This window comes from Halyomorpha halys, unplaced genomic scaffold, assembly GCF_000696795.3.
Source record: "Halyomorpha halys isolate HHAL.00 unplaced genomic scaffold, Hhal_1.1 Scaffold494.1, whole genome shotgun sequence".
NCBI lineage: Eukaryota > Metazoa > Arthropoda > Insecta > Hemiptera > Pentatomidae > Halyomorpha > Halyomorpha halys.
This window is the reverse complement of record NW_027110283.1, coordinates 906,290-933,878: the sequence shown is the minus strand read 5'-3', so window position 1 is coordinate 933,878 and position 27,589 is coordinate 906,290. Positions and strand designations below refer to the sequence as shown.

Here is a 27,589-nt window from a genome sequence, read left to right as displayed (position 1 = left end):
TAAGAAATGGAAATTAGGAAAATGTTTCTGTTATGGTAGTGCTGTCTCTTCAATGCGGCAGAGGAACTTTATCTAAACCTTGCGATAGTTAATGCAGGACATCTAACTGGAATCCACTTCCCAGTGAAAAAAATGTAATCTGGTAAGTTTTTAACGTAAAATTGTTTGATAAAATCGCGAGTCCAAAAAAAACAACAAAAAAAATCCAAGTTCAAAAATATTCGAAATTGAACAATATAAGCGATCTATGCTTTCGCGCAAGATACATAATAAGGTAGATAAGATGTGACAGTTGTCAAGGAGTCAGAAAGTCTTTTGAGCTACTTCGCAAAACCTGATAGTGGGACAGTACTGTCACGATAGCAAATGACATGTTCCCCTCACATCTTCCTTGTCCTACCCTAACAATATTTGGAAAAGAAATGCTATCAAGTAAACCGAAAAAAAAAGGTTATTTTGCTAATCAGATGCTTTAAAATATTAGGCAGTATTAAATTATGATTAAAATTAAGTGTTGTTTTTAAGTTGTATCTAATATATATAGAAGTCATTTCCAGGGAGGAGGGGGTTGGTTGGCAGCTATAGGCACCTTTTTTGGTTTTTAATATTTGATAAGACACGCCACCGGATTCTTTGAAATGAGGAACCACAAAAACGAGAAAAAGGAGTTTAAGTAAAAAAGATATTTTGGTTCTCTGGAGATTCTAGAAGTTGTAAATAGAGTAGAAATATTACAACAAATAATCCCTAAATTTGTGAATATTTCAGAATAATTCTATATTCCCTGATAGCATTATTTCTTTAATTACTTATGACTCTAATTATGGTTGTTGAAATAATAACGATAATTAAGAAAGAGAATAAATCATAACAATTGATTGTTAGAAAATAAATTAATTAAGCAATATAATTAAAATATATAATTACCTGGAAGTTATGAAGAAGATAGAAGAGGCTCTCTACGGGGACAAGTGGTACAGGGAAGAGACATACGGAAAACGCTGAAGGGTTGTGTGGAGGGGAAAGCAAACACCGAAGGGGAATCGACTAGGGTCTTCTAAGTCACCGAAGGATGGCTAATATGTCATTGCTATATTATATACATATATAATATATACGTATAATATAATACATATGAAATAAAATAATATATTGAAATTTGTTATTAAATAAAAAAAAAATATTATACAATAAATTAAGTTTCAATTGAACTTAGGTGATTAATAAAGTAATGTAAACTGTTTTATGAAGTATATAAAATTAAATAAAAACGAGTACCAACTTAGTCTATGTTAAGATTGTTAAAAAAATTCTTTACTATGCCTATGAATTGATACTCCACTGATGTCAAACAAATCTGCTGTTTAGGATTACTTTTGGACAAACGACTGACTTGGAATTCTCTCAGATGACCCTGTAAGATGATCTAAAATAATAAAATCATCCATAGAAACATTGATGTACCATATGTAGTCCATTTGGCCAAAACCAGATATCAAACCTTCCATGACAGCCAACCATACCCACTTGTTTCTAACTTCGATTCCTCTTCAATCTACTTAGGCATTTGAAAAGAAGATTGCCTCGAGACCTTCTAATCTAGAAATGTAATTGGGGTTCAAGCAGTGTGTAGATTATCAAGAAGTGTGTATCTTCCCATTATAATCACATCAAATTGTGATTCATGGTGTATTTTTTAGTAAATTTAGATGTAAATTTCAATAAATAAATATGAAGATTGTTGAGAATGTGTAATATATTTCCAATGCTGATTTCTCACAGGAAATCTAATTTTAAAAGGATATATATCAGTGATTTTTTCCATGGCAACAGATACTAAAGGCGATATTTACACTTTTGAAGATTTGCGCAGGATTCATTCGGAAAATTGAACAAGTACAAATAACAAAATAATTTTTTCCTTGATTAAGGAGACTCACATACCGATCATGATGATGAAGCCTCAACTATTACGAAGAATTATAACGGAAAATTGAATTCTTAAACGATTTTATTCCTTACATTTGTTCAATTTTTTGCATCATTTGTGCCCACATCTCCAAAAACCATAAGCAATTGTATGCATTTTCGATGAATGCGTGGCATCGAAAATATTCTCAGATTCAAAATCGTTTTAAAATTCCATTGAGAAAACTTCATTGAAAATATTTTTTTATTGCTTGCAACTCTAGAGTTAGGTGCGCAGGAGAAGAAATTGAAGAGATTAATCAAAGTCGATTTCACTATTAAGCGTTATTCCCCATAACTAAGACTTAACTAGTTTCATTTCACAACTCTTAAAACTCTTGAAAATAAGTGAAGTCTTAATTGAGTTTTAAACACTTTTTGTAAATTTTACTGACATTTCAGTTAAATTGGAACAGTGAGTTAACTGAATTACTCATTGTTAGAAGATCCCAGCCTATTTACTACAAAGAAATTACTAACATTTTACATACTTAGACATTCCTGTAGAAAATATTACATTTTGCTTAATATTTATCTTAATAATTACGTATTAGTTATATTTTAATAATATAATATATGATAACTTTGAATGATATTTTTGTTATTTGGTGTGATAGAACCGAACAGAATTTTTACAATGTCCTGAGAAGTAATTCCAGGTTTGTAGCGAAATCTACTATATCTATTATTGCGAACAGCAAGAAAATATATTATAAAACCTGATAGATTATCTTCAAATTTTTATGGTTTCCGAACGACTTTCAAAAAATACCAAATGACGCAAATTGGACTTTTCTAGATCAATTTACAATTTGAGGTATAAGGCCATGTGCTTACAATTGTTTAAATATATTCGAGTTTCTTTTAATTACATACAAATCTATCAAATGTGTACTTTATTGATATCATCACATTGAGAGAAAACCCGTATTTCCAAATGTGCCTAAATTTGAATTTGGTTAAAGTTTCTACAAGTCATAGAGGCTGTCCAAGGCGGTTGTTCAAGGAAAATTTGCAAACCAATTTATCGCCTCCAGCAAGTGAGAAAGATCTAAATTTTCTATTTAGTTGGAGATCTGAATATAAGAGTTTTATGGGGTGCTGTACCAGAATATGAAATTACTTTTATATTTGAACTCCGTTTAACCTTTTCAATTTTATGTTAATTGTTTCAATAAATTAAATCGTCCAAACACATTAGTACTTGATTTTTTTTAAATTAATTAAAATACCATGACTGTTAATTTAATAACACAGATTTATAAAAAAATAGATATTTTTCTGTCGACTGAGATGATGTTTTTGCATATTTTGTCATAGTAAAAATATTTCAATATATTTTGTTATATTAAAAATTTAAATTTGTTTCTTCTGTTTCAAAACTGGAATTAACCATCACAAATTTTCAAAAATCTGTACGTAATGGAAGAAAACGGAATCATTTTCGATTTCGAATACACTAAAAAACATTGAGATCATTAGATGAGTCAAAATTAATTAATCGAATTTCAGAAATGCCTTATCTTTCTTTCACCCTCTTCTTCTTCTCTATTCTTTTCTTATTTTTCCTTATTATTTATTAGTTTTGTTCACCAGATAATATTATTGTCATGTTTTTAAATTATTTTTTTTGTCTACTTATTATACTTATACTTTTTATTTTGTTATATAATAAAATACTATATATAAATACTAAATACTAATATTTTACTTACATATTTCATTAGTTACATATATATTTTTCACTAATTTTAATTTTTAAATTATTATTATTAAATTAATATATTCATATTTCGTTGTTTCTTTTATCTTTTAATTTTATAGTTTTATTTTACTTACATATTCAATTTCTTATATATACTTTTATTTCCCACTTCTTTCATTACTTTATTTTTATCTATTATTATTCTGTACAATTATTAACTTTAAACATTCTATGTATCCTTTTTGTTCTTAGCCCTGATGAAGAATAGAAATTCAGTATGAAACGTTGGCACTAATAAATATGTTTACTAACTTTGAGTTCTTCACTGACCGCACCCACAACCATCTTCTCCTCATAAATATATTATCAACGGTCAACTATCTTCTCATCATTCAGAAATGTTCTTTTTGTGGACCTGTATTTATAATTAAAACATAACCTATAATATACTACGTAAGTCAAATGCAAATGATTTATTATAAAATTGTGAAAGCAGCTACTATATGTTTTTTATTTTATACTTGGATAATCTACTGTTTCTATGTAATCGAGAGATTTTAGCTTTTAAATATTCTAGGAAATCCAAATTATAAGCTGGATGTCTAGACTTAGCATTCAACAGGCTCTGACTTCCGGAAGTGAATACAAGAGCCAGAGCACAAGCGAAAAAAAAAATGTGGTGCATAAAAAAGGCAGAGGAATTGCGGCCTTGGTCTGAGGGGTCCCCATAGCCCCGGGGCATCCCGGCTTCTGATCGGTGCAAGGGGGTGCACGAAGAGAGTACTTTTGTTCTTATAAGAGTATTAATATCCCTAATATTATTTACAGATATTACTAATGAATCAATTGTGATTGGAGTAGATCATTAATAAAAACAAACTATTTTATTTTTTTTTACTTATTTAAATTTATAACTGTATAAAACGAAAATACAATAACTAAATGTGATAACTATTTCAAAGCACATGATAATCTTGGAAAGAAACCATCTGATGGTGGTACTTCAGTGATTGCTTTAAATTATAAGATCCCTTGGCCATCTTCTTTTCAGAGGCCTCGGAGAATTATTGAGTGATTAACAACTAATGGGGTTGGGTTGGTTAAGATTTCAAAATGAAAGGTTTATCTAATTCGGGCTAAATTTGCAACGAATGGGGTGTTGAGGTCTTTATGAATGAGTTTATTTGTGACGTTATAAAGAGCATCGAGGATTTTGGGCAGTAAGTATTGAGTACGGGAGGAATTTGATGGTTTGGTGTACCCCCAAAGCTCAATTCCTTTTGTCTAAACAGGTCTGATTATCATATTTATAAGAGTTGTTTGTAGGTGTTGCAGTAATCGGAATCTACGAGCAGATTCTTGTTTCAGTTTAGTTTGGGGATTCCAATAAGCCTCTCTTCAAGATTGAGTCTTAAGTGGCGAATCAGTTCAAAAGCCTTTAGTGGTATATTAAAAAAGATACATTTGAGCAAGAGAGTAGAGGTTGACGACGGAGAGTAAATGTCACCAGATGGATTTTCGAAAACAAAAATTAAAAATATACATCCATCATGATACTGACATGATACAAAAATCTAACTGAAAAGTTATCCAATTAAATGTCTAATATCTGTACAAAGTTCTTCCATTATATTTAATTGTCTTTACATCCTTACAATAGCATTTTACCTTTATCTTGTGACTATCTGTTTGTAATTTCTATATTAATATTTTCCTTTAGAATTTATTAATTCCACCATAGGATTTTTATTTATTGTAATGGTGCATTCAATATTTATTTATACGAAATATTTATGAGTAGAAGATGGTCGTGGGTCCGGTCAGTCACTTATTTATTTGTTCAGATGTTTCAATCTGAATTTCGGACCTTCATCAAGATAACCTTAATTTTGAGAAAAGGAAAAAGAAAATAATAACAAAAAAACTTGGAAATATACATAAAAATAAATTAAGTAGATAGTAGTTAATACTAATAGAAGATAAAATATAATATTGTAGAAGTAAGAATGATATAAAACAAAGGATAAAAAAATGGAAAAAAAAATCATTTGTTTTATATAATACTTACCTATATACCTTTCTCTAAATCAAGGTTGTTATCTCGTTGTATTTTTCAACCCTGAGGAAGGCTTGAAAATCAGATCGAAACGTCTGCACAAATGATTTACAGCACCCCCGACCAACTTCTCCTCATAAATATTTCTTATAAATAAATATTGAATACACCATTAATACAAATAAAAATTCCATGGTGAGAGTAATATATACTATAGGAAAAAAATATATATAGAAATTACAAATAGATAGTTACAAGATAAAGGTAAAATGCAATAGTGAAGGATGTAAAGATAATTAAATATAATGGAGGAAATTGTACAGATATTAGTAATTTAATTGAATAACTTTTCAGATTTTTGTGTTATATCAGTATCATGATGGATGTATATTTTTAATCTGTACATACGGAGTTGAGCTTTGGGGCTCCACTAAACCTTCGAATTCTTCTCGTATCCAATCCCTACAATCGAAAAATCCTTTGTAAAATCCGCAATGCTCCTTACTTTGTCACAAATAAAATCATATATAACGACCTTAATGTTCCCTATGTAACATAACTAACCGAACTAGCCGAACCAGATATCACTCCTTCCATTATAAACTTACTAACCATCCAAACCCACTTGTTTCTAACCTTTTTTCCTCTTCCATTCTTGACAATCCTCCGAGGTTCCTGAAAAGAAGATGGCCACGAGACTTGCTAATGTAAAAAGTTTATTAGAGTGCTACCAATGGATACTTTCTCTACACGCCTGTAATATTCCATAATAACATACATCAAATTTACTAAATATATAATTATGTACAGTTGTAAATTCCAAAGAAGATATACTAAAATAAAAAAAAAAACGACGACAATTTTTTATTGGATGACGGATGTTTGAATATTAAAAAAACCTCATTTATGACTTAAACTTAGGTTGAATAATTGTCGGAAAACTTCATTTGAAATTTTATTTTCTGAATTATTTTTAAGATTTCACCTATTTTATACATGAGATAATACCCGTGAATTATTATTCTAAATTTATTTATTTAATTAGTTAACTTAGATGATTTTTTCATATTCATCTTCATCTGTATTATTAATAGTTTTACAACGTCGTAATGGATATAACAATCATAAAACTTGTTTTCTTTCATTTGGATTCATTTATTTTTACTTACACATAGTATACTGTCAACTCTTCGGATATTGACGATGTCACTGTTCTATAGAAATCTGGTTCTGAAAAGGGGTATGTTTCATCAGTTGGCAGCAATAGGTCATCAGTTCTGAAAGATCAAAATTGAAATTAACAGGTATGGTAGCGATTTTACAAGCAAAATAAATATTTATTGTTTGTGTATAAATGGTGTGATGTAACAATTTGGATCGCAGTGTGTGCGCTGTATATATACTTAATTGTATAATAATTGCATTACCCCCTTTTTTTTTTATTAATTTATTTATTGATATTTACAACTGTACATAAATACATCAAATAAATTTGAGGAAATCATAATGGTATGATACAAGCATGTAGATAAACTCTACCCATTGGTAGCACTCTAAAACATTTTTACAGTATAAGGTCTCGAGGCCATCTTCTTTTCAGATGCCTCGGAGGATTGTCCGGAATAAAAAATGAAGCAAGATTAGGAACTATTGGGTTTGAGTAGTTAATGGTTTGTAATGGAAGGATTGATATTTGGTTCGGGCTAGATCGGTTATAAATGGAACATTAAGGTCTTTGTGGATGATTTTATTTGTGACAAAGTAGGGAGCATTTAGGATTTTACGAAGGATTTTGGATTGTAAGGATTGGATACGAGAGGAATTCGAAGGTTTAGTGGAGCCCCAAAGCTCAACGCCGTATGTCCAGATAGGCCTTATAATTGTCATGTAAACCAGTCTTTTGTAATGAATTGGAAGCATGGATTGTTTGTCTAGTAAGTGCTGTAATAGTCGAAATCGACCAGTTTCCTGTCTTTTCAGTCTTGTGTAAGGATTGCAGGTTAGTCGTTTGTCCAGATGTAGACCAAGGTAGCGGATTTGGCATTATACTTTAATCCATAAATACAGTTACATATGTATGCACATATATATATATATATATATATATATATATATATGTCTATAAATTGCCAAATAAATGTGAATAGTTAAGTAAAATATGTTGAAGAAAGAGAAAAAAAAGGTCAATACTTCAATGTAATAAATTATGTAATATTATAAATTGAAGGTAATGTAGCAAATACATAACATTGAAATAGGTGAAATCAATTGAATAATTTGTATTATGAATAACTGTATTTAAATATATGATAGGTTTTAAAGAAACCTAACTATTCAAAATGTATAAGGGAAAGAAAAACAGGAAATTGATATAACTTAGTGTCAGTAATCATAAACCACTTACACTATCAACCAATATTACCTAAAAAACACTAAAACAACATAACATGATTAAAACTAAAAATAACAGAAAATTTATGGGGATCTAATACATGAGATCACCAACAATCCAAGAATATCAATTTTAATAAAATATAAGGAATGCTGTAAAATTTAATATTTCTAATGTATTTTATGAAACTATTCAGAAGGGAAAATGTTCCTAATTTCCAAATTTACCATAAAACCTACATAATTTAATAGTAAAATTTTTAAGAATCCAATTAATACCCTGATGGACCAGTATTTTCTTATTTTAATTTTTAAAAATACATATTGAGAAAGTAGCTTGATTTTCACACGACTTAAAAAATAAGAAGATATAAAGACATTTTTAAGAAAGAGGGCTCATGGGTCCCTTTTTCAGTTTGCAATGCTCTGGATCGCTAGGTGTGAATAAAGATTTTAAGTTAAGAGAAAACAAATTTAATGAGTGAAAAACACAGCTCCGTCATTAAGATTTTATTTACCCTCCTCTTTGAAAAGAAAAGAAAGAAAGAGTGATCAAACTGTGATTAAACTCTAATGAGTTTAATGGTGGGGGTAGGAGAAAGCCTTTAGACCCACAAAAGGAACTTCTACACCAATAGCTTAATTTACATTCATATTTACAACCCTCTAACTCAATTTGAAGGGGTTGTAGTGGTGAAGAAGACCTTATCTCTAATTTTCCCTTTTTCCTAATCACAGAAATCTATCTTAGTCTTTTAAAGCTATAGAAATTTACATTCTATAAAATATTATATATATAAAAAAAGTTTTACTTATTTCTGTTCTCCAGTGACCAAATCCACGACCACCTTCTCGTAAAATATATCAGATATGTATAAAAACCCTATATATAGGAGAGCGGGGAGGCTCAGTGGTAAGGCACTGTGCTACTAACTGCAAGGATCCAGGTTCCAATCTGGCATAGACAAATAATTATTTAGTGAGTCAAGCCTTCCTGGGCCAACCCTTAGTTCGGAAAAATCTTGCGATCGAGTGTGATCCTGACCAAATCACCTCCTTGTACAACCCTTTCTTGTAAAGTACTGCACCCGTGACCCTTCATGGGTTGTAGCGGTACAGATATATATTTTTTTATTTATAGGCATATATATATTTATAACGCTTTTCTTGATTGGTAGTGATAAAGGCTCAAAACAATAATAAAATGGCCATTATATTTATAATTTATTAAAACAGAAATTATTGGTTTTATAATTATTGACTGAACCAAAGTTCATATATATACATATACAAAGCGTCTTGAGGGTCATTCAATAATAAAACAACAATATTGTGTGCATTTTATTATTTACTCACTCTCATTAACAGTGAGGATAAATCTATCTATCTATATATATATATATATACATATATGCGTTTACATGTGGGGGTTGAATAGTTATGTTGCGTTAGTTGTTGACAGCAGCGGTGCGATCAGTGGAGAACACAAATAAGTAAAACTAATGTTGTTACAGTCACTCTTGCAATAGTCGCACTGATGAAATAGGTTTTTACTTATTTGTGTCCTCCACTGATCACAACCCCGACCGTCTTCTCAAATAATATCTATGGGTTTTCCTAGGCCTATTTCTTTTATTTTCAAAATATGTTTCCACTCTTCTCTAATGAAGAGAAGACACCGTACCCAGTCAGACTTTCTTCCACCTCATCTTTTCTTTTTTCCTTCATCCTTTCCGACGAGCTCTGCTGCTCTCCTCATTTTAAAATTTTTTATTTATATAATAGTTAATTTTAATTATATTTTACCTTTCAATCTTTTTGTTTTATCATTCTGTTTAAGCCATTACTTATCACATTTTTTTTCTACACAGTTCTAGATTTTTCTATTCATCATGAAGGAAACGTCAGTCCCACGATAAATAAAATTTATTTTCTCCTGAATACAATTACAGAAGATTCGTAAACTTACTGCATTAACAAAAGCAACCCTTGCCGTACAGACACCTGCCTGTGCCCTCCGAACACCCCGGAATCGGCTGAGACTTCAGAGACTCCTCCCCCGTTAACCGAAGCCTCGGAGGTAGGAGGTAGCGGGTGATTTATCGGACGGTGGCGGTTGGAAGAGAGGAAGCAGGTTACAGTTCCCACAGCGGGTACGTTACTACGCCCTTTCAACACCCCCTCGCTCCGCCCAACCCATTATGTTCCTCTCGGTCCCTACCTAGCACCCACTTCCTTGTCCTTTCCCGGGCTTTCTGTTCGCCCCCGATCATTTTATATTCGAGATAAACTAGCCTATAGTTCCTGGAATAATTTTATACTTCCACATGGCAATGGCAACCCGTTTCCCTATCGGAGCAACAGGATAACACCTCCTACAGAACGATAAATTAATCTATATACACAAATATTTTTAATTTATTTTATTTTTAATCAACCTTAATTTTCATTATCTTACTTCATTGATCCCCAACTCGTCGAGATAGAACTATGTGGGGACCATCTTCACTCAAATTTAGTGTAAAATAGGTGTCCACATCAGCAAAATGTTTGCAAAATTTGGTTAATTAAAAGTAGTTTATTGTTTAAAGAATGTTAATGTACAATTTAATTGAACCAACATACGTAATGCAATAAGAATAGGACGATTTTAGTTCTGAAATTATTTTTAATAAGCTACAACCATAATTGTTTTTTAAACACTTGGAATATAAACCCATGGCATTGCATTCATCTATACCACTATTGTACAGATCTATGAATAATGTAGATGATTGGCTTCCAACTCGCCGAGTCTCCGGACCACTTAGCAAGAAATTAAACCATACGTGGATCCACATCATCTACCTAATTAGGGCAAAGGATGAACTTTTATTGTGGCACTAGCCTTCCAACTAACACTTAAACTTCAGAAAAAGTAAAAAATAAAACAGTTCTTACAATAAGTCCACAATCATATATGCTGGAACTTACAGCGGCCCACCTCCAAGATTCTCCCGAACCACCGGTTGGGAAACACTTTCTTGCTTATTTACTATTATTTATTTTTGTTTGGAGTAATACAAATTTATATATAATTCAATTAAAAATGATTACAAAAATACTGCTTTAGTTCTTTAGTCTAACTATCTAAGATACAAGTGAAGTTTTATTCCTTTTTCTATACTTCATAACTTTTTATCACTTAAATTTCGAACATACGTAATAATTACACTCGATTACAGAAGGCAGTAAGATAAGTTATTTTGAATCATTATAATAAATGGAAATCGTCACAATCTCCAAATAAACAAAAAAAAAACTAGTCAAAAAATATAATTTTGTGAATTAAATATTTTAATTAAAGAGGCTAGTATAGTTTTAATTATTTATTCCTCTTTAGTGTGGCAGCTTTTATTATTTTACAATAAAAAAATGTTATTTACAAGAGTTCATGAATTATTTGAAAACTTCCTCCAACAGAATAATTAGTTTTGACCTATAGTCAGCAAATTAGAGTTACATATTTCTCTCATTAATCATTATTGATTTCAAAATATATAAACTTTAAATTAAATGAACATTGGCGAAAATGCCTGTTAGTTATGGAAATACATACTTAAAATGGGACCAACGGTTTTTTAAAAATCTATATTCAAAAATATCAATATCTTTTAACACATACTCTGTGAACTTGTATATTTGCCAATCATGCCACACTTATATTTATTTATCGAGGCAATGTGTTGCCAATATATAAATACATATGATAAAATAATGGATTCCCAACAAACCGGTAAGGTTTGGCAAAGAGACAGCTCAATTAATGAGGAGGGCCTTGATGCGCGCGTGGGAACGGTATGCAAATGCTGAGGGGGAGGAAGTGGGATGGGGGAAGTCTCCCTCGCTCCTTTACCTTTACCGTATCTCTACCGTTCCAGATTTAGTTTAGATTTCCAATATTTTATATCCAATCTTAATATTAATTGCGTAATTTAATTAATTGAAAGAAGAAATGGTTGCTTTAAAACACTGATAACCATTACGTCTGTAAGGTTATGTTTGAAAGATGTAATTGTGGGAAAACGATTTTTTTTTAATTGAAACTTCTTTACCACCATTCAAAAACTCAAGAAAAAAAAAGGTTATACCGAAGTAAATAGATTTCGTGATGCCAGGAATAAAACGAAAGTGGTTGGTGGGAGGGAGCTAGTCATAGCTACCAGGAAAAAATTTATATTGTAATAGGAGAGTAGGAGTTTAGAATAGTCTACAATCCCGGTAGTATCAGTCCGATTGAGTAAACTCTCCTATTACAATATAAAAAAAAATGCAGGTAGAATTGACTTAGGAAATGATTTTTTTATTCTAATTATTATTATTATTCTGAAACTAATATTGTCTGCGTTAAGCTTTAAGAGATAACGCTCCTCTTTGTAATGAACTATAATTCAAAATTGTATCTTGATATTGAAAAGTGAATAAGATAGGGCCAAAAAATGGAATGATAAGGAATTTTTTAACGTTTGAATTAAAATATAATGAAAACTATAAATCGGAGCTACTTACTATAAGTGAGGAAAATGTTCAATATTTCATCCTCTTTGTAATAAACTATAATTCAAAGTAGTATCTTGATACTATACCAATTTAGGGAGACGAAAAGTGAAAAAAATTGAAATTTTTATTATTGTTTAAGTAAACCCGCCAATTTTATAAGTCTAACCATGTTCTTTTATATTGCTACGATAAATTTAGATAAACTAATTTTTATTATCAAGGTACAATTAATTTAAACAATTAATAGATTTTCTACAAGATAAATTACTTATAAAAATGATAAACTCACTATTAGAATGTACTACGAGAGGTGGTACAACAATTGATGCAGTATTTGCAAGATATGTTGAAAAGATTCAATCAAATATTTACTTTTCTTATTTTAGAAATCACAAGCCAATCATAAAAACATTTACTAATAATGTAAATGACAATTAAAACTATAATTTCTTGAATCGATAGAATAATTTTTAAAAAAATTTATAATTATAATTAAATAAGAAAATAAAATAAATAAAACTGTTATTATATTTTTGTAAAATAAATATCAGGATAAGTAATATTTTAATAATTTATTTCATTTCCAGAAGTTTACTTCTGTCGGCCAGTACAAGACAGAATCAATTTTTTTCTAAATTAATTATATTAATAAAATTAGGAATAATGAAAAGGTTAAATATGAATGATATCGATAGCAACCCCTCCCTAAACGGGTCTTTTAGGATTAACAGTAAAACCAAAGATGGATTTTAAGATTTTAAGGATAAGCCAGATTGGTCACGCAGGAAATTATGGAATCAGATTATTCAAAATTTCAAGGGGGGGGGGGGGGGGGAGAGAACTTTCTAAGGACCTCAAATTTTGAATGATCGGATTTTAGAATTTTCTTCATTACCTTACAATCTGAACGTCCATGATTGGTTTTCCTGACATTACGACTGACACTAAGACTGACACTTAACCCCGTTATTGAGGGAGCAGTATGTTGCGGGTCCCGCCGCCATCTTTGAGCTAAAAAATAGCCTTCTGCCGTCGTCGTTGAATAAAAAATGGCGCCTAGAATTGAATTATTTTCAAACAGAAAACTAAAACTATTCAATTTTTGCCTAGACTATATAATATGTACAGTAAATGAACTAACAAAAAGTTATTTTTTTGTCATAGGGAAAAATATGAATTTATAATAACTGTATCTCAGAAACCATTAGACGTACAGGTGTCCAATAGGCCACAAATCAAAGCTTTAATTAATACACCATAAAGTAGGAGAGTAACATTTTATTAAAAAAGGTATGCACAACTCCATTTTGCACGGCACGTCAAACGTTTAACCATTAAAAAAATGATTTTTTAAAACTTATAATATATAAAATAAATAAATCTGTACCTCAACAACTTATGAAGGGTCAGAGGTAAAGTACTTTGTAAGGACGTACGAGACCGACGGTTGTGCAAGGAAGTTATTTGGTCAGAATTACACTCGATTGCCAGGTTTTCCCCCAATTAAGGGAATCAACTTTATAGGGATAGTTGAGACCTGGAGGGCTACCAAATCCACATTATTGACTCACGGCTATAGTAATAGTATAAATATTTATCAATCAAGCCGGATTCGAACCCGGGTCCTTAGAGTTAGTAGCAAAGTGCCTTACCTCTGAGCCATCCCATTCCAGACTTATAATATATAGGTATAGTATAATTTGTCTAACATAAAATAAATCTACGATTTATTTTCTTTTGTGATTTTTCTTTTAGATATTTTCCTGCTTATTTCTTACTATATTTTATATCTTAACCCTACAATAAATACATTTTCCCCTCTAATAAATAAAAGATAGGCGAAAGTATTAAGTAAAATATTGCAACCGAAATAGGATGAGTTAACCAAAGAATTAAGGGTGTTGTGAAAGGGTACACAACACGAGAGAATTATACCCGGTAAATATAATTATGGTTATAGCATTGCGGCGAATAATATAAGGTTGTAGGGCTTAGTAAGGAACGGATCCCTTAAATGATAGTGAATACTAAACCGACGGGTAAATGTCCGAGGGGTAGACCGAAGCGTAGGTGGGAGGATTGTGTCAAGACTGATCTGGCAGATTTGGGTTTGAGTGGATGTCACTGGACGGATATGGGTAGAGAGCGTCTTGTGTTTTCGGCATCGATACTTTCGTGTTCTCCAAGCGTTTATTACTATTATTAAATATTAGACAAAATGTATCTACAAGATACATAGATCCATACAAATATAACATAGTCTCGCACACAGGTAATGTTTAATTATAATTTAAAAAATCAACTCAACAAATATTTAAATGGATACATGAATATAAATATAAAAAGTGATAAACATGGCAAGTGATACATATGAAAAATATATATACTAAGTAGTAAAATTAAAAATTATCTTTCTAGGCATAGCAGTTTCCATGAGAGTTGCAGCAATATATTCGTAATATATCTATTTCACATTATTTGAAAAAATAAAAATGAAAATGCTGACTATTGAAAAATCGAACTATCCATAGTCCTTGATTTTAAGGCCATTTAACTCTTGTCATCAGTTTAAATTTTTTTCTTAAGAGTGCTATTTTACAAAAATTAAAAAAACATAAATATTTTATCCAATGCATACGTCGTTTATTCCTGTTAATGGATCAAAGTTCTTGAGAAAGTAAATTCACTAAATTGGGTGGCTCCGTACCTGGTACTCCTACTAGGTTAAAGGTGTTTTGTATACCTGGCTCTTCTACAGCACTAGAATTGGCGCGTCCTTTCATAGAGAAGTATTCAATGGAAGGTAAGAAATTTGGGACAATGGCTATTCAAGGAAGCTTAAATATATAAAGAGAGAGGTAAAGCTTTAGTAAACCCCAAGTTTCAAAAACCGCTGAGGAGAAATGATTCTGACCCGCTTGGGAATCGGACATTCTAAAACACAAAAACACCTCATGTCCTAAGAATCACCAAGACGCCAACGGTTTAACAATCCATATTTCTGATACTACTACCAATTAACACAAAAATTGCTTAATGGAATATCAATAAAAAATAGACACATTGATCTGCTCGTTTTTTCAGAATAGATTTTTATATCATCATTACGATTTTAAACAATAATAGTGCCCTATTATAACAATTTTATAATAGTTTGTAATAATTTATTTACTAGTTTATGAAGCACCCTCCGTTTAGCCTGTTAAATACATAATTAAATATATCATTGCAGTTATTTTACAAAAATAGAGAATTAAAAATCATCTACATAAACTAATAACAAGAAATATACCCAAACTGGGTTATCTATATTTATCAGAGTAAAAGAATAAAACAAAAACGTCCCTACACATTTAATAATATAAATGAAACAAAATCTATACAGTCTATTGTGAAAATAGGCATCCCGCTCTAGGTATAAGGTTTTGTGTTACATATATAAAAAGACGATTAAGATCTAATCGTGAGAGTATAGACAGAAATTCATAGAACTGATTTTGGCTATTATTGTTTGGATTCGGTTCTCTTGATACGCGGGGCAGTTTGTTAGAAAATGAATAACAATCCTCCAATGCCGTTCCATCACAAGCTGGATAAACCTTCAGTCGGTTTAAAGTATATCCATCATCAGTTATAACTAATTACTATTATAAACTCCTACAATAAAATAATTGTGGCAAATTATTTATTTATTGAACTATGTTAATATTTTTGTTTATCATTTACCTAACAAATTTATTTAAAAAATAAATATGGTACAGGTGACCTCTATGTTTTATGCTAGAAAATAAAGCAATCAACCGACCATACCAGTTAAACCAATTTTCTCATGGTTGAGTAATTTTAAATAATAATTCGTGTATGTCTTTTAGGAAACTTGGATTATAAGAAAACAACGTGAACAGCAGATATCTAATACTAAAGTTATATTTTTGATTGGAAACTGAAAAAAAAAACTTGACAAATGGTGGAAAGGAGGAGGGGAAAGAAAACTTTTGAGATCTCTGAAAGACAGTCAATTTTCACCAACTTAATTCACATTTAATTTTTCAACCTTTTAACTTAATTTAGAGCAACTATAGAAATGCACTAGATATTAAAAACTAAGAAAATATAAACGTGGGCATGACGAACTTTCACAATATTAAAATGTTTATTAATTTCAATTTATTAATCTAAACTAGGGGTCACATATCCTAATTTAACACCAGCGTTATTTTTTTTGTTTGTTTGTTTTGAAAGGGCGTTTAACAGGCTGGTCATCAAGCCCGTTGGTTGTTGCAGATAAGTAACTATTCTAATTTAAAATCTAATTAAAGCTGATAAGTAACTATTTTAATTTTTAAAATAATGCAAGATAAATCGATAATTATAATAATTAGAGGCAGATTATTAAGTTAGTCTTAAGGATGAACTAGAGGAGGAAACAATGGACAAGTGAAGTAAAAGATGATTTGACGAAACCGTTTATTTGAATTGACTAAACAAGTTACCCAGCAAATCAGCTAGGAGCTCACCTGCATTTAACATATAACATGGGCATTAAATTGAGCTGCTCACAATCCTATACTTTTATCATTTAGCAGGAAAAAACAGTTTACATTTAACACGTTATGAATAACTCTATTGAAAAGGAGATATATGTTAATCCGCAAATCTGAGAGAAATAAATAAAAGCTAAGATAGACTCAACAGGCAGTCTCTTGGTCACATTAAAAATAGTTAAAAAAGAATCAAAGGTTTTAAACATAATCTGCGGGCGGTAGGATTCAGACTTGGAAGAGGATGGAAGCTCGGTTTTGAATTAGAATTTGCGAGAAAAATGAGATTATAATAATAATGTAGGACAATGTAATACTTAATCAAAAATGTGAAAATTTTAACTTTTTTTCTATATGTAATTGAAAATTAAAAAATAAATAAATTGGAACTTAATTCTATAACATGTTACAAGAGTAACATATGGACTTTGTATTGTATTTTTACGGACATAGTATAATTATTAAACTATAGTCCGTGCAAAACATATGTTAATTGCCTAAATATAAATCAAATAAATAAGGAAGAGAAATGACTAACCTCTCGTAGCCGCCTCAGCACTCGTCGACGAACAGGTCGTGGATGTAGAAGAGGGTCATGTACACTGTCAGGTAGACGATGCAAAAAAATGCCGAATATATGAAGCAGAATTCGAGGAAGCTAAGAAGCATATTCATGCTTTATAACCAATATCATAAATATATTGATTAATAATATACATTAATTATTAGAAACATAAAGGAATTTGTTCTCAACCATAAACAGGGATTTGGATTCAAACTATTAGAACTTGTATCCATCACCTGGAATTACGCTACGCGATCTCAACATTGTTGATTTCAATAATATGTAGCTTTTATTTCAACTAGAAAACTTATATGTTAATTTAAATATGAAGATTTTAATGATCATTTAAGAATAAAAACAAACATATTCACCTTTCAACTTTCAATTCGAAACTGAAATAGATTAAAATTGAATTGTTTATCAGAATATATACATATTTTTTTTCTTTTCAGGCCTTAATAAGTTGCGTAAAAAAAAAAAAAAAAAGAACCATTTGAGCATGTGTGAGCCAAGGTTGACCAGTTCTAGAAATCTCCTTCTAACAAAATCAACAATCCTTTTCCTATACAGGCTCTTCTAGGAGAAAATATTTCTAATAGAATATCTCTAAAAGAGAGTGGATCTTCTAAAACAAATGCAACGCAGAGCCCCAAACTGCACCTTCATCTCTCAATATATTATCTTTTTTTCCCCTATAAAATACAACTTTCTTGTCGGTTAAAAGAACATTTTTCAATTTTTATTGTTACATTATATATGATATGGGTATTGTTTACCTTATTTATTCATTTAATTATTTTATTATTATTATTATTATATTTTTTCAAAACTTATTTTTCTATTCAAGTATTTCTTTTAACCAACTTTTTATTATACTCTCTTTTAAATCTGTATATTAGTTTTGTTTTGGTAAAATGTATTTATTTGTTTGTTTTAATGTAAACCGATGAACTGCTGTGACTATTATTCCTCTAGTTAGATTTTACATCGCTGTCTAATGATGAATTTGTTTAGCGGGTCACTGGGGAGGATCTGAGAGGGTGAATTCAGGAGAGCGAATTTGTCGATCAAATGAGGTAAAAATGGTAAAATGGAGGGAATAAAAAAAAAAATAAATAAAGGAATAAATTGAAATATTTGTATTTAGTGGGTAGACTGGAATTGATTGTAAAAGGAAACTGGGGGAAAAATAGTTTTCTTTCTTTTTTATTATATCATGTAAATATATGTAATGTATATGTGTCCAATCATGGATTGATCAGTATGTTGTGTAATGTAGCAAGCCGATGTATTTGGGCACCATGAATGAACAAAGCATTTCTCTCTCTGGTTAATAAATTATACGGTTCCAGTCTTTTAATTACATTAAGTTATAACAGGCACAACATAAAATTTTTTAAAATTAACCTTGGAGGTTCCACTACTGTTAGTAATAGTGTTACCACTGATAAGATTGTGATCAAGATTTTATTTAATTTATTTTAATTATCTAACTCAGTACCTTTCTATTATTTAATATAATCTTATTATATAATCTCAGTTAACTGTCTATATTTATTTATCATGTGCAAATATAATTTTATTTTTATATATTTTAGTTTATGTTTAATTATTTTATTGTATATTTTTATTATTATTTATTTACTTTTTATTTTTAGTTTATATGTATATAATTATAGTGTATATGTGTATATTATGTATAAAATATAATTATAGTGTAAGTATAGAGAAGACAATCAATTCCTACATATATTTAAAATAAATCAAAATAATTTTGGCATTCATATTTACAAATAAATTAAAAAGCCCTTTATTTTAGGTTTGTACTTTTTAAAACCAATGGATTTTGCCAACTATTCAGACATGATTATACTTTGCAAAATAAACTCTTCTATCTGTCTATCTATTTATTTTTTTAGAATATCACAAAAAAAATCAAATTGTAATTAGACCAGTTATTATGAGTTAACGTTTTGCCCCATTTGCTGTCCATGAGGGGGGGGGCTTCATTAGGGCTAAAAAGAAATACAAACAACTAAAATAATGTTACAAACTAAGAGAATAAATAACATGAAATAAAAGTAAACTAGGCTGTGGCTTAATATGATTTAAAATATGTGAACATTGTTATTAATTATAATAATATTTTACACTCTGAGTAGAAATTTGTTTTTTATTTCTTGCATGAATTTACAGCTTCATTACTTTGACTAGTGAAGTATCAATATAATAGAAAGAGAGAGAAATGCTTTATTCATCCATGCTGCCCAAATAGATCGGATTGCTACAATGCACAGCATACTAATCAATCTGTGATATATAAATTACATATTTTTACATGATATAATAAAATAAAAAGAAAACAGTTTTATTTTACAATAAATTCCACTCTTCACACTAAACACAAATATTTCAATTTATTCCTTTTTTCTTTCCCTTTCTTGTAACAATTAAAACAAAAGAATGATGGGGTTTTAGCTCTCTGCTGATTCTTATCTATAGTTTTATAAGGTACTGCTAAAAAATAAGGTTCATCTCTTTAAATAAATAAAAATGGTTGGATGGAATATATATTTTGCTTTTTCAATACCGAACATAGGAAAGTTTTTGATTTTAATTGGATGAACATAATTTTTTACTAAGTAATTACACATCTTGCATATATATATAATTTTTTTTTTGTGATCTTAATAAACGGTATAAATGCCAATCATTACGTCGATAATAAGATTGTCACTCATATTTGGGGATAGTGATCTTTGCATATAAAACAATTCAAAATAAAAACAACTGGGCAAAGAGTTCACTGAAGATGAATGTCGTGAATTACGTGTGTCATCAAAACATAAATTGCGAATCATGCAAATCCCGATTACATCATGATTTTTCACGATCGTTCTCTCTTGATAGCTGATAATCTTTCGTAATAAAGTTTATACGCTGCTATACTAGTCTAAGTTCTCGGAATGTTATAAAATACTAAAAAGCGCAAAATATTATTTTAAATAAACTATAATTGTTCCCAGAAATTAATATTTAAAAGATCAACAAAGTCTGTAATAATAATTAACAATTAAAACCAGATTAATATATAATTAACATCTACATTTTTACTATAGAAATCAGAGTAGTAAAAAGAAAAACCAACTACTTTCTAAATAATACATGTTTTATGGTTTACTTGGTGTATCTGTTCTAAAATATGTTAAAAAAATATATTTTTTAAACTATATAACTTTTTTGGATAAAAAATATATCATTGAAATATATTTAATTAAGGAAGAGTAATACGAATCAACTTTTATATAAGACATTTAATCAAAATGAAGTTGAAATTGAATGAAACAAGTTTTCGTAATATTCTGTTTATTTATTATTGTCAATAATGAACGTTTTTACAGACCAAGACAAAAATTTAATACCTCTCAAAATTTGAGAATTTACCTTCTTAGAATGCAAAAATTAAATTAAATTCACCAGTTCTGTTCGAGGATATTCTCTTATACTACCAAGCCGATTTTTATAATACGGCACCATAGACAACAAAGATAACCCATTCCAGAATGGTCCTCGGAACTCGACATTGATATCTACCATGTTGATGTCCGATTAAAACTTTTTTATGCGCATATCTCGCCCATTTATGAAGGTAGAATCATTATATATGATTCTCATTAAAAGGGAAATTTCAATGTATCAGTCAGATATCTTGAGAATTATTTGTCTTGGATTCCCGGGATTATTTTAAAGAAATTCCGATATGCTTACATATATATCTTATACGTGCATGTATTCTTTTTGTATTTGGGTGCTGAGATCAGACCATACCTACTGTATGTTACGGCTTACAGACTGCATAACCTCATAAGTTAGAAGAGATTTGGGTCCCAGTTAATAAGCTACAGGAGTGAAAGTAATGAAGATTAATTCATTGACTAAACCAATCGGTGCTAACATGTGATCTCAAAAAACCTATATTTGTTTGTTACATGATTTGATGAAAAAAACTCCGTCCATCAGTGGGAAGAAACAAGGAATTTTAGGGAGTCATTTTGCCGTGGCAATTCAGTCTAAGAATAATCTTTACTTCATGATCCTTAGGCCTAATGTAAATAAGAGCCAGGGAGAAAACAAAGGTAGTTATTTCATTTTTGATTGGGTAATAACTAGTCAAAATTGATGAGTCTGCCAAGTATAGTTAGAGGGAATAAAAAATCGCGGCTGTTTCAAAACATTTAAAAAAATAAATTTTCATTCGGAGCTCTATATCTTTAAAACTACCAACAACCCTACGAAACCTCAGAGAACATCATTTAAAGTCGAGTAAATTTGCGAAAACATGAGCCCAAATATAGCTAATTGTATTGAATATTTCCCGAGATATAGCTATAAAATGCAACATTTCATAAAAAATTTAATGAAGTTGTTAGTTAACTTATTTTGAGAAAAATATATCTCAAAAACCATTATACGTACAGATGTCTTTTAGCTCTCAAATTAAAAATAGTTTAATGTGCTATAAACTAGTTTATGACGTTTTTCTTCTTAGGAGTAGTAGTTTTTATGATATTCGACAAAATAAATTCACAAAATGTTGATTTCAAGAGTTACGGATACAATTTTTGATTTATGAAAAAATATATCTCAGGTACCATATGACGTACATATGTCTGCCAACACTCAGAATAAAGGTAATTTAATTTACAGTAAAGTAGTTTATGACACGTATCTTCGTAAGGGTAGTAGTTTTTATGATATTCGCATATTTATTAATATAATTTTCCACAATTAATTTGTCCGAACGACTATAAATCAATTTATTTGAGCAAATGTAGTAAAAACTACTACTCTTACGAAGATAAACGTCAGAAACAACTTTATAGTAAATAACTTTAATTTCAGTGCTAATCTGTAAGTTGAATGGTTTTTGATAGATTTCTCAACTTCTGATCTTTTAGTGTATTGTTTTTAGAAATGTTGTTTTTTAAAAATATATATCTTGAGAACTATTGAACTTAACTAGCTCCATTAGGGCTCATATTTTAGTAAATTTACTCATATTTAAATGACATTCTCTTAGATTTTCTATTTGTTGGTAGTATTTTAAAGATATAGAGCTAAGAAAGAAAAATTAATTTTTTTAACGTTTTGAAACAGCCACCATTTTTTATTCCCCCTACCTATACTTTGCAGACTCGTCAATTTCGAATAGTAATTATCCATAGTTTTTATTGAAGTAATCAGAAATTGTGGTGAAATAACTGCTTTTTTTCTTCTTGGGATCTTGTACTAAATGAAATCGTCTCCGTGCTTTATCGTCTATACTTCTTTTCTCGTTTTCATCGATAAAAATATTTTTAACATCAACAACATACCTAATATTCATTCATAACAGCAGTTTAGTATTATTTACTTTTGGAATTAAAAAAAAGATTTCAAGTTTTTCGTAACATAATCATCTTATATAACAAAACTACAGTGCCGCTTACTTACATTTTTTATCTAATGTTTACATTTACATTAACCTAATTAACTGGTACTTAAAAAATACTTAGGTAGCGGTTCTCAATACTCTTTTATTTTTTAGATATATTACTCTAGGAATAATTTGTTATAAAATTCAAATTTGAAGACAAATTACATTTTTGAAAGACTCAAATTTTACAAACGCTATATGCCATAAAAAATCGGTAACTTTGGAAGATTACTGGATTTATTGGGTGAAGGAGTGAGAATTATTGAGAAAGTTTCAAACGGATATGGAAAATATTATGCAATAAAATTTTATCAGATCACAGCTTTAAGTTTAATTATCAAAGTAGCAGTTGAATTATAAATGTGCAATGAATTTGTTATAAAGATTCAGTTTTCTGAAATTCATTTTGCTTAGTTTGTTTTTCACCTGTAATATTATAATAGAAAAATCTATTTTTAAAAGGCTGACGATGTAAGAGTAAATTAGTTTAAAATATTTGGGATGCGATTTTCGAGGAACAAAGTTATTCTACAAAAACGACAACTAAGGAGAGTGCATCGTTCAAAACATTCGATTCACTATTACAACAGGGTAGTTTTGTAGTTTACAATTTTTTTTTTTTAAACCAATAACATATTTTTTTCTATAAATTGATATATTACAGGATAGTAGGCAATATAACAAGAAAAAAGCTGTTTTTTCCCGGGAATTTTTGTTTGTTTTCAAATGTGAGGAAAAACAATTTCTGAAATATTTTGGAAGGTCTGGCTGGTAATGTCAAAAATGCAAAAAAAAACCAGTCTAAAATCGCAATTGAATAAAATGTGTAGAGTGAAAGAAAATTATGATATTGCAAGATAAAATTTGTTCGACTGAACATTCAGAAAAAATTAAGACTCATCGAATTATTCTATAGTTACGTTTATGTATAGTAGTGAACCGTAATTTATTTCTTTTGACACATGATTAGGCCGATACATCGGCTAATCTATTAACAACAAAATAAAATGAGTTGCAATTTATTTCCCTAAAATAAACTATTTATTTGTTTTCTTGATGAACTACGAAATGCTCATAAATTTTGTATTTACTCTAGATATTTAAATGATGATACTGATAAATCAAGATTTTGATAATTTATTTTGGCAATCATAGAAACTATTACTAATAGTTCTTAAAATGCACTATAAATTAGTTTCTAGGAGTCGCAGTTTCTATGAAATTAGCCGAAATAAGGTCTCAAATTACTGAATTGTTTTTATTTAGAAAAAAATGTTGGTTTTTGATAAATTGTATTTTAGGCACTATTATGAGTAAAGTTTTCTATCAATACTCGTATTGAAGCTAGCTAAATGAACCATAAAGTAGTTTATGATTTATGATAGGTTTCGTAGATGTAGTAGCAAAAAAAATTCTGGATTGTGATAAGCAGTATGTAAGGAACAGACATACAGTTGTCAACACTCGAATATACTAGCTAAATGAACAATAAAATAGTTTATGATGATTTCCTTCGCAGGTTTAGTAACTTCTTAGTATATTCTTAAATATATGATAAAAAAATTCACAAAATATTCATTTTTTGTAATTTATAAAAAAAAATTAATTTTTGAAAAGCTTTATTTCAAGAACTTATCAACATTTGAGCTTCTTTAGTAAAGGTTTCAATAATTAACGTTCCACCTACTCTTATTAAAATAGATATGTTAATTAATATAGCAATAATTATTAAGGTAAACTATTCGTTTATCAGTGAGGACTCAGGGAATCAATATATTTGCAGGTAAGAGAGGGTAAATTGGTGTTTGGCCAACAGTAGTGACAGATAGAGGAAGTGGTTTTCCTTCGACCCCAGGTCATTGAGGAGAACCAGTTGGGCGGTGTGGGGGAGAAAGAGGAACAGAGCTGAATAAAAAAGCTAAGAAAAAATGCAATAAAAGAGGTGTGAAAAGATTCCCTCAAGAGAACTTGTACACGGGGGACTTCCAACAGAAGCCATTTAGGACAAAGCACTCCCCAAATGTATCTATGGCTATTTAGTCCCATAATTTTTGCGATTTATATGAAGGGAACAATATCTTTTTCCATTCTTCAAGTTCGTCTGTTTTTTTTTTGTGAGCAAGGCTAATAGCTATATTTAATACTTATAGTATCTATACTCAGGTTATAAGGGTTGATGAAGTTTGTATGTTGGTCTAACGACTCATCTGGAATTCTAGGTTTCCTGAAACGAACATTGAAGCACTCGATGCTCCCATATTCGTTTCTGGAGACCCATACCCATAGTAATGCTACCATGGATGGTTTATCGTTGGAAATTGTTTTAGATCTTAAAAGTATTGAAGAATAGCTTTAACCGTAGGAAAAAAAATAGCTTTACTTGAAGCAAACAATATTTACGAATATATATTACAAACTTTATTAAGTGTACATCTTTATCACAACAATTAATGTCATTTACTGTTATCGAATACATTATATTCTAGTATAGATATAGTGATATTAGGAATATTTCTTTATATTAGGAAGCTGAGTGAGTATGCATAGGTAAACATCACCATCTCTGTGGATTGCCATAATATATTTTATTATATAAAAAAAGTTTTGATGACTTCAACAATTTATTTTACTTTCTTATGAATATTTTTGATTCTACCAACAAATAATTTTAAAATAATGGTATGTCTGTATGTCTATGTGTTTATTTCGAAATAAAAATTAATAAGAATTAATTTAATTATTTAAAATTAATCTTTATTATTTTTGGTAGCCTTTATGTATAGTAACACATAAATCACATGTGCTTTGTCAATAAGTTAATTTTCCTAACCACTATTAGTGGTTGCTTCAGGACCCTGGGACCGTTGGGTGTCTTTAAACTTAAAATCTTATTTTCAAGTGGGAAAGTATTTTTGAAATTAAAGGGAATAAAGATATTCATAGCATTCATCATATCAATATGATTTTAATATGAAATTATTTTGTTTATTAAAAATACCATGATATGAAGTTTTCATATTTTTTTCTTTTAAATTGCGGTTTTCTTTTATTCACGTTCGCTCAGCCGAGATTTTGGTTCATTTTTTTTTAAATAGGAGTTTTCCTTCTATTCACAAATGACATCTTGTGAGAAATCAGATTTAATGATTGAATGGTGGTGGGGTTTCCAGTTATCTTGATCCTTCTTTTGGCCAAGAATAATTTTGTTTTCACAAAACAAATAAACCAGTTAATTTTGTATGAAAAACTATTGATTCCTAACAATTTATTAATTTTTTTTTTTATTAAATAAATTGTATTAATCTACCTCTATGTCTTCCACATTGTTTCATATTAGTTTCTCTGTAATACCAAGGATTTTGTTCACTTTAACAAAGGAATGAATAGTACTACAGAAAGTCTTTGTCGATGGCCAGATATAAGGCATTTGAGGTATGACCCTTCTAATACAAATTTGTAACAAGTCAACTTTGGTTGTTTAATTCTTGTATCCTTCATTTGTCCAATAATGCTTGCGATTGTAGCTATAAATTATAATTTATAATGTTTGGATACCGTTAATAATAAAACAATTCGTCAGAACGCCTCTAAACGACCGCGTTGGAGGGCAAAAAAAAGATGGATAGACAGAATTAACAATGGCGCGAAAGAGCTGCAAGATAGGCAGGTGTGGAGAAGGCTAAGTCGGGCGGCCAAAGATCTACAAGTCTGTAGAGCCAACCTAAAAATGAAAAATGTTAATAATCAAGGCTGTTATTTTATTAGATTGGCCTTGAGGATCGGTCGAAACGTTGGACTTGTGATATGTTTTAATAAAGATAGTTGATATTTATTAGTTGTAACTATTTTCTGTTACAATGTTCACGCCCACATTGTCAACCCTGTGGTTTCAGGAGACCTGGAGTCAACCAAAATCCGGTGCTAAAACAGTGCTTTCTTACTAAGTGCTGAACCCATGGCCCTTCATGGGTCATAGCGGTTCACATTATTATTATTAGGTTGCATAACACTAGCGAATTTTATTTATTTGTCCATAATTTTCGATTTATGCCAATTCCTACTGATCTTCATAGACGTCTAACGAGATAATGGCACAGAGATAGTATTTAAAAGAGATTGTTAGGATTAACCACTTATCCTCTTTAATAAGTTACTCTCAACAGTTAAAAAATGGAACTTTCATTTATAATAGGGATTGAATGATTCCTCCAGAAACGGGCAAACAGTCGGACATAATATATAATATATTATTGGCAGCCTATTCAATCGACTGCTAAACATTGTATTAATTGATCATAAACCACCAAATTATCATTTTCGAGGCATTTCCAAAATCGTGTTAACGTTC

The 27,589-nt window shown here is 29.8% G+C and overlaps 2 long non-coding RNA genes across 2 annotated transcripts; one reads left to right on the top strand and one right to left on the bottom strand.

Moving 5' to 3' along the window:
• Nucleotides 1-4,167, top strand: LOC136796013 (uncharacterized). The gene is made up of 2 exons (XR_010843712.1): nt 1-142; nt 3,926-4,167. It is a non-coding gene; the product is annotated as an uncharacterized lncRNA (long non-coding RNA).
• Nucleotides 4,168-6,850: 2,683 nt separating this feature from the next.
• On the bottom strand, nt 6,851-18,036 carry LOC106683544 (uncharacterized). Its single transcript, XR_001343565.2, has 2 exons — nt 17,739-18,036; nt 6,851-7,006 (listed from the first exon to the last, which is right to left on the bottom strand). It is a non-coding gene; the product is annotated as an uncharacterized lncRNA (long non-coding RNA).
• Nucleotides 18,037-27,589: the final 9,553 nt, after the last annotated feature.